Consider the following 7,406-nt stretch of genomic DNA (forward strand, 5'->3'; position numbering starts at 1 on the left):
CTTATTATAAATTATATCAAGCCATGATATATTACTATGAAGAAATTTATAGTTGTTGAAAAAAGATTTAATTCATGGCAGTAGCAAATCCTTCACAAAATTTTATGAATACACATATATCTACTTGGTGGTAGACACAAGACAATAGCAAATATTTGGAAGACGTACAAGACAAGATTGTGTAGCAAATTATTCTCCTCGAATTGAAGATGAATCCTTTATGTGTTCAATTAAAGTCAAGTAATTAAAGTTTCCAACAATTTTTTTTTACAGTTATTAGTAAAGAGAAGTCATCTAATCAGGGAACGGTATCATAGCAAGGATAGTTTTTCACACAAATTGCAAATACCAAGGTCATTCGAACTCTCTGTTAATCTACGGTGTAATAAAATTAACATCGACTTAAATTCAACTGTATATTCATCTCAATAGAACACACTTCAAAGGATCTGCTACCAATAATGATTTAATAGTGACAGGGACATCCAATTTATTTAACAAAAGCGGAAGATCGTTGAAATTTGTGTGACAAAAAAATGCTCCAGGCCGATTCTATTTCATTTTGGAAATAGGATTTTTTGATTCCACAAATTAAGTGCCCTTTGTGTTTTTCTTTTGTAAAGAAAGGAGAAGAGTTCTCTGCATTTTCTTGTGTGTATGAAGAGAACGTATTATTCCCTTTAATTGTTAAGGAAGAAAGCAGTTCCGAAGAAAATTGTCCCACTCAAATAACAGAATAGAATATGTTCCCACAAATTCATCGTGTGGAGTAACTTTGTATTGGGTGATACCCTTTTTTGCTTGAGCCCGACCGGGTTGGGTCCGGTCCGGGGCAAGTCGGGGCCATCGAACCCGACCTGGATGCAAGGTAGAACGACGGCCACGTCAACAACCGAGGTCGAGTCATTTCGAGACCGTTGCAGAGCTCGATATGAGTCACCACCGGATGGAGAAACACACAAGGTCGGAAGCCGGACTCGTAACGGATAACCAAGCGTCGCCGGATATCTCGCCCAAACGTGATTTTCTCAACCACTTCAGGCCATTAAGGCGTAATTACAGGGATCCACGATGTAATTAATTTACCTACCTTATTTTTACCCTTAATCAGAATGTATAAAAGGGGGAGAAGACCCCATAAAGAGGGGATCGGAAACCATTACACTACAGTACCATCTCTCTCAATTCTTGTACGCTATCAAGCACAATTGTTCTAAGCAATATTATATTCTGCGATTATTTACTTTAACAGCAATTGTTGAGTCTTTATCTTTTATTTTCCTCAATCCAAACCTTTTGTATCTTTTAGTTCACGGATCCTTAAAACCCCATATAAATTCAATTGTTATCCGGATTCCAGGGTACAGTTTGGCGCCCACCGTGGGGCTAAGGATATTAGTGAGCTCTTTGATGCTCTTTCTTGACGCATCACAATACACTGGTTCTTTGCAAAAGAGTCCATCTTACATTCAAATTACCAACTCATAGAATGGCACAATCAATCAACAACGAACTTGAACAGCAGACAGGAAACAATGGAATGCCCGGGCTCGAAAACCCGATAGATGCCGATTCCCGGATGGCGCTCAACACTGATCAGGCCTCCGGATCATCACATAGCGTCCGGGGAGAGGACGATTCGAGGGCCCAGGCAGTCGGTGAAGAGACTATCAACCTTAAAATGATTTTTGACATGCTGCAAGCCCAGCAATCGGCTATAGCTCAGCTCCAGAGCCGGGTCCAGGAGCCTGTCAGGTCCGAGGAGGCTCCCCGTGCAGCTGCAATCATCAATCCGACCCCAGTACAGCCGGAACGGGGTGGGCCGGATGCTGATTCTGCGGTTCTTAGGAGGCTAGAAGAATTGACCGAACGAATCGAAAAGGGGGAGGAAAAGATCGAGGCCAACAATAAAAAAGTAGAAACATACAACTCCAGGGTCGACCAAATACCAGGTGCACCTCCGGTCCTGAAAGGCCTTGACGCTAAAAAGTTTGTACAAAAACCGTTCCCATCCAGTGCCGCCCCAAAACCTATCCCTAAGAAATTTAGAATGCCCGATATCCCGAAGTATAATGGGACCTCGGACCCAAACGAGCATGTGACAGCATACACATGCGCGATTAAGGGAAACGATCTCGAAGATGATGAAATCGAGTCAATTTTGTTGAAAAAGTTCGGAGAAACCTTGTCCAAGGGGGCAATGACGTGGTATCATAACTTACCGGCCAATTCCATCGATTCGTTCGCCATGTTAGCCGATGCCTTCGTGAAAGCTCACGCCGGGGCGATCAGGGTAGAAACAAGGAAATCCGACCTATTCAAGGTCCGACAGCGCATAAACGAGACACTCCGGGAATTTGTGTCTCGATTTCAAATGGAGAGGATGGATCTTCCCCCAGTCACGGATGACTGGGCAGTACAAGCCTTCACTCAAGGATTGAACGCCAACAGCTCAGCCGCATCCAGGCAATTAAAGCAAAGTCTGATCGAGTTTCCAGCAGTTACGTGGGCAGACATCCATAACCGGTACCAATCGAAGATAAGGGTAGAGGACGACCACAGCGGAGCGAGTTCGGATTCACCATCCACACATAGGAATTTCGATCGACCTCGTAGGGAAAACTACAAAGATTCAAGACCGAACAAGGAAAGATATCGGCCGTATCAGGATGATAGGAGGCCTAAATTTACGAGGAACGACCGCGGCTATGAGAGGAACAGAAGACCGTTACCGAAGGCCAACCTCGGGAAAGCCGTCGATAGACAGGAAGCACCCCGATTGGCTGAATATAATTTCAGTGTCGATTCGGCTACCTTGGTGTCGGCGATCGGACGTATCAAAGAAGCCCGATGGCCCAAACCCGTACAGTCCGATCCATCGAGGAGGGATCCCAAGTTAATATGTAAGTACCACAACACACATGGCCACAGAACCGAAGATTGCAGGCAACTGCGGGAGGAAGTTGCCCGGTTGCTCGATGAAGGTTACCTTCGAGAATTTCTCAGTGATCGGGCCAAAAATCATTACGAAAATCGAGATCGACCAGCCGATAGGAAGGAACCCCGGCACACCATAAACATGATAATTGGAGGGGAAGACGCACCTCAAGTACCAATACTGAAACGTACCAAGATATCGATCACAAGGGAGAAGCGGATCAGGGATTATGCACCAGAGGGAACACTATGTTTTAGCAACGAGGAAATCGATGGACCAGCACAACCCCATAACGACGCTTTGGTAATATCCATGATGGTCCGAGACACTAAAGTCAAGCGTGTCTTGGTCGATCCCGGAAGCTCGGCTAACATAATTCGGTCGTGGGTCGTCGAACAGTTGGGACTGACAGGGCAGATAATTTCTGAGGTAAGAGTATTGAATGGATTTAATATGGCTACGGAGACAACACGAGGGGAAATAACTCTGATGATCGACGTGGGCGGAGTTACAAAAGCGACCAAGTTCTGTGTTATCAAGGGCGATATGAGGTACAACGCCCTGCTCGGAAGACCTTGGATACACGACATCGGGGCCGTACCGTCCACGCTGCACCAAATGCTGAAATTCCCATCTGCCGAGGGGGTCATCACTGTGTACGGGGAGCAATGCGCCGCAAGAGAGATGTTCGCAGTAGATGAGGTGTCCAAGGCAAAATAGCAGTCAAAGTGTAAGCCTCCGGTAAAAGAGGCTGAACCAGAATCTACCTTCGGGGAAGACCTCTTTCTTCCCCGGTCTTTCGTGACTCCGGATGAGTCCGATGCCACCAAATCAACAGTCGAAGAGCTGGAACAGATCCCTATTCGTTCGAGTGCGCCAGACCGAAAGGTATACCTGGGCTCGGGTTTAACTACCGAGCTCAGGAAAAATTTGCTTTCTTTTCTTACTGCTAACGAAGATGTGTTTGCTTGGTCCCATTTGGATATGACAGGCATACCCCCGGAGGTCACGACTCACAAGTTGAGCACAGACCCAAAATTCCGGCCAGTCAAACAAAAGAGAAGGCCCCAATCCGAGGTCAAGCAGGCTTTCATCCACGAGGAGGTAACTAAGCTATTAAACATAGGGTCCATCCGGGAAGTTAAATACCCCGAATGGTTAGCCAACGTAGTTGTAGTACCCAAAAAGGGTAATAAATTAAGAATGTGTATAGATTATAAAGATCTAAATAAAGCTTGCCCCAAGGATTCCTTCCCTTTGCCTAACATCGATCGAATGATCGATGCCACGGCCGGCCACGAGACGCTAAGTTTTCTCGACGCCTATTCCGGATATAATCAGATCCGGATGGATAAGGACGATCAGGAAAAAACGTCCTTCATCACTAAGTATGGCACTTACTGCTATAACGTGATGCCCTTCGGGTTAAAGAACGCCGGGGCCACCTACCAACGCCTAGTTAACAAGATGTTCGAGAATCAATTAGGCAAAACCATGGAAGTTTATATTGATGATATGTTAGTTAAATCCCTGCGCGCAGAGGAACATCTTAGCCATTTGCAGGAAACTTTTGCTATATTAAAGCAATATAACATGAAGCTGAACCCGGAGAAATGCGCGTTCGGGGTCGGATCCGGAAAGTTCCTGGGATTTATGGTGTCCAATAGGGGAATCGAGATCAATCCGGATAAGATTAAGGCAATCGAGGACATAAAGATTGTCGATAACGTAAAGGCCGTCCAACGGCTCACCGGGCGCATAGCTGCTCTAGGCCGGTTCATATCCCGATCCTCGGATAGGAGCCATCAATTTTTCAATCTTCTAAAGAAGAAGAATGATTTCACGTGGGGACCAGAATGCCAGCACGCCCTAGAGGAACTCAAAAGGTACCTTTCTAATCCACCTTTGTTGCATACTCCGAAAATCGGAGAGCCTCTATACCTATACTTGGCCGTATCGGAAGTAGCCGTCAGTGGGGTCCTAGTTAGGGAAGAACAGGGCACCCAGTTCCCCATCTACTACGTAAGTAGGACACTAGGGGAAGCGGAAACGAAGTATCCTCACCTAGAAAAATTGGCATTAGCCCTAATTAGTGCCTCAAGAAAATTGAAGCCATACTTCCAAAGTCACCCCATACATGTTGTAACTACATACCCATTAAGAAATGTCATGCATAAGCCCGAATTGTCCGGCCGGCTGGCCAAGTGGGCCATAGAGGTTAGCGAGTACGATATCCAATATCGACCTCGAACCTCGATTAAGTCGCAAGTATTGGCTGATTTTATCGCCGACTTCACTCCGACCCTTATTCCCCTGGCCGAAAAAGAGCTCCTGCTGAGCTCGGGAACTCCGTCCGGAGTATGGACATTGTTCACGGACGGAGCTTCGAACGTAAAGGGGTCGGGATTGGGGATCATACTAAAACCTCCTACCGGGGACGTCATTAGGCAGTCTATACGGACGAGGAGGTTGACTAACAATGAAGCCGAGTATGAGGCTATGATTGCAGGTTTAGAATTAGCCAGGAGCCTCGGCGCCGAAGTGATCGAAGCCAAGTGCGATTCTCTTCTTGTGGTAAATCAGACGAACAAAACGTTCGAGGCCAGGGAGAGCCGGATGCAAAGGTATGTCGACAAACTCCAAAACACCTTGCACAAATTCAAAGAATGGACTCTCCAACACGTACCCCGAGATCAAAACAGCGAGGCCGATGCCCTCGCCAATCTGGGCTCGACAGTCGAGGACGACGAGCTCGAGTCCGAAAAGGTGGTACAGCTAATGAGGTCGGTCGTAGAAGAAGGGCACGCCGAGGTCAACTCAACTAGCCTTACTTGGGACTGGAGAAACAGGTATGTGGACTATCTAAAAACAGGAAAACTCCCACAGGACCCCAAAGAATCAAGGGCATTGAGAACAAAAGCGGCCCGTTTTTGTTTGGCCGAGGACGGAGTCTTATATAAAAGAACCTTCGGAGGACCACTCGCCATATGCCTTGGCCCCGGAGACACAGAGTACGTATTGAGGGAAATCCACGAAGGGTCATGTGGCAACCATTCGGGCGCGGATGCGTTGGTCCGAAAAATAATTCGAGCTGGATACTATTGGGTCAACATGGAACAGGATGTAAGGGAATTTGTACGAAGATGCGACAGGTGTCAAAGGCATGCGCCATTCATCCATCAGCCTGCTGAGCTGCTGCATTCGGTCATCTCCCCATGGCCTTTCATGAAGTGGGGAATGGACATAGTGGGCCCGCTTCCTCGAGCTCCAGGTAAGGCTCAATTTATTCTTTTGGTTACTGACTATTTCTCCAAATGGGTTGAAGCGCAGGCTTACGAAAAGGTTCGAGAGAAAGAAGTAATCGACTTCCTTTGGGACCACGTCGTGTGTCGGTTCGGGATGCCTTCCGAAATAGTATGTGACAATGGGAAACAGTTCGTTGGGAGCAAGGTATCAAGATTCTTCGAGGATAACAAGATCAAGAGGGTATTGTCAACCCCGTACCATCCCACCGGAAACGGGCAGGCTGAGTCGACCAACAAGACCATCGTTCAGAACCTAAAGAAAAGGTTACAAGACGCAAAAGGAAAATGGAGAGAAATGCTGCCCGAAATCCTATGGGCCTACCGGACAACCGAAAGGACTAGTACCGGTGCCACTCCTTTCTCTTTGGTTTACGGAGCCGAGGCCTTGATCCCAGTCGAGGTGGGCGAACCCAGCGCTAGATTCCGGTATGCAACCGAGGTTACCAACCAAGAAGCAATGCTCACCAGCTTGGATCTTTTAGACGAAAGGAGAGAGGCCGCACTAGTTAGGATGGCAGCTCAGAAACAAAAGATCGAGAGATATTATAACCGAAGGGCTCGTCTTCGACACTTCAATATAGGGGACTTGGTACTAAGAAAGGTCACCCTCAACACTCGAGACCCTAACGAAGGAAAATTAGGACCGAACTGGGAAGGCCCTTACACCATTTTGAAGGTAACCGGAAAGGGTTCGTACAAGTTAGGAACGATGGATGGGAAAGAACTACCCAATAACTGGAATATAGGCCACTTGAAGAGATACTACTGCTAAAGGTAAGTCTTCTTTCTTCTTCGCTTCCATAAATTTTTTGGAGACTTGTCCGATCCTAACCCGTGCAGGTCGATAATCGGTCGCTAAGATAAGTTCGGACATCGGAGAGACTGAAAGCACGAGCTGCACTCTTTTTTCCTTCGACCGTTTTTGTCCCAACTCGGGTTTTTCGGCAAGGTTTTTAACGAGGCAGCAAGAACATCGTGCTACTATAAAGGTATCCAAGGGTAAATCATTGTATACTAGATCGCCCTCCGAAGAAGGCGAAGGTCAATAAGAATAAATGTAAGGGTCAAACGGCCAAAGCGAGCCGTGCCCAACTAACCTGACCTAATCCGCTCGGATCAGTATGATGTATTAATTATTACTGCAATAGCAAAGACTATCTGAT

Source organism: Nicotiana attenuata, unplaced genomic scaffold (genome assembly GCF_001879085.1).
Source record: "Nicotiana attenuata strain UT unplaced genomic scaffold, NIATTr2, whole genome shotgun sequence".
In the NCBI taxonomy this organism is placed as follows: domain Eukaryota; kingdom Viridiplantae; phylum Streptophyta; class Magnoliopsida; order Solanales; family Solanaceae; genus Nicotiana; species Nicotiana attenuata.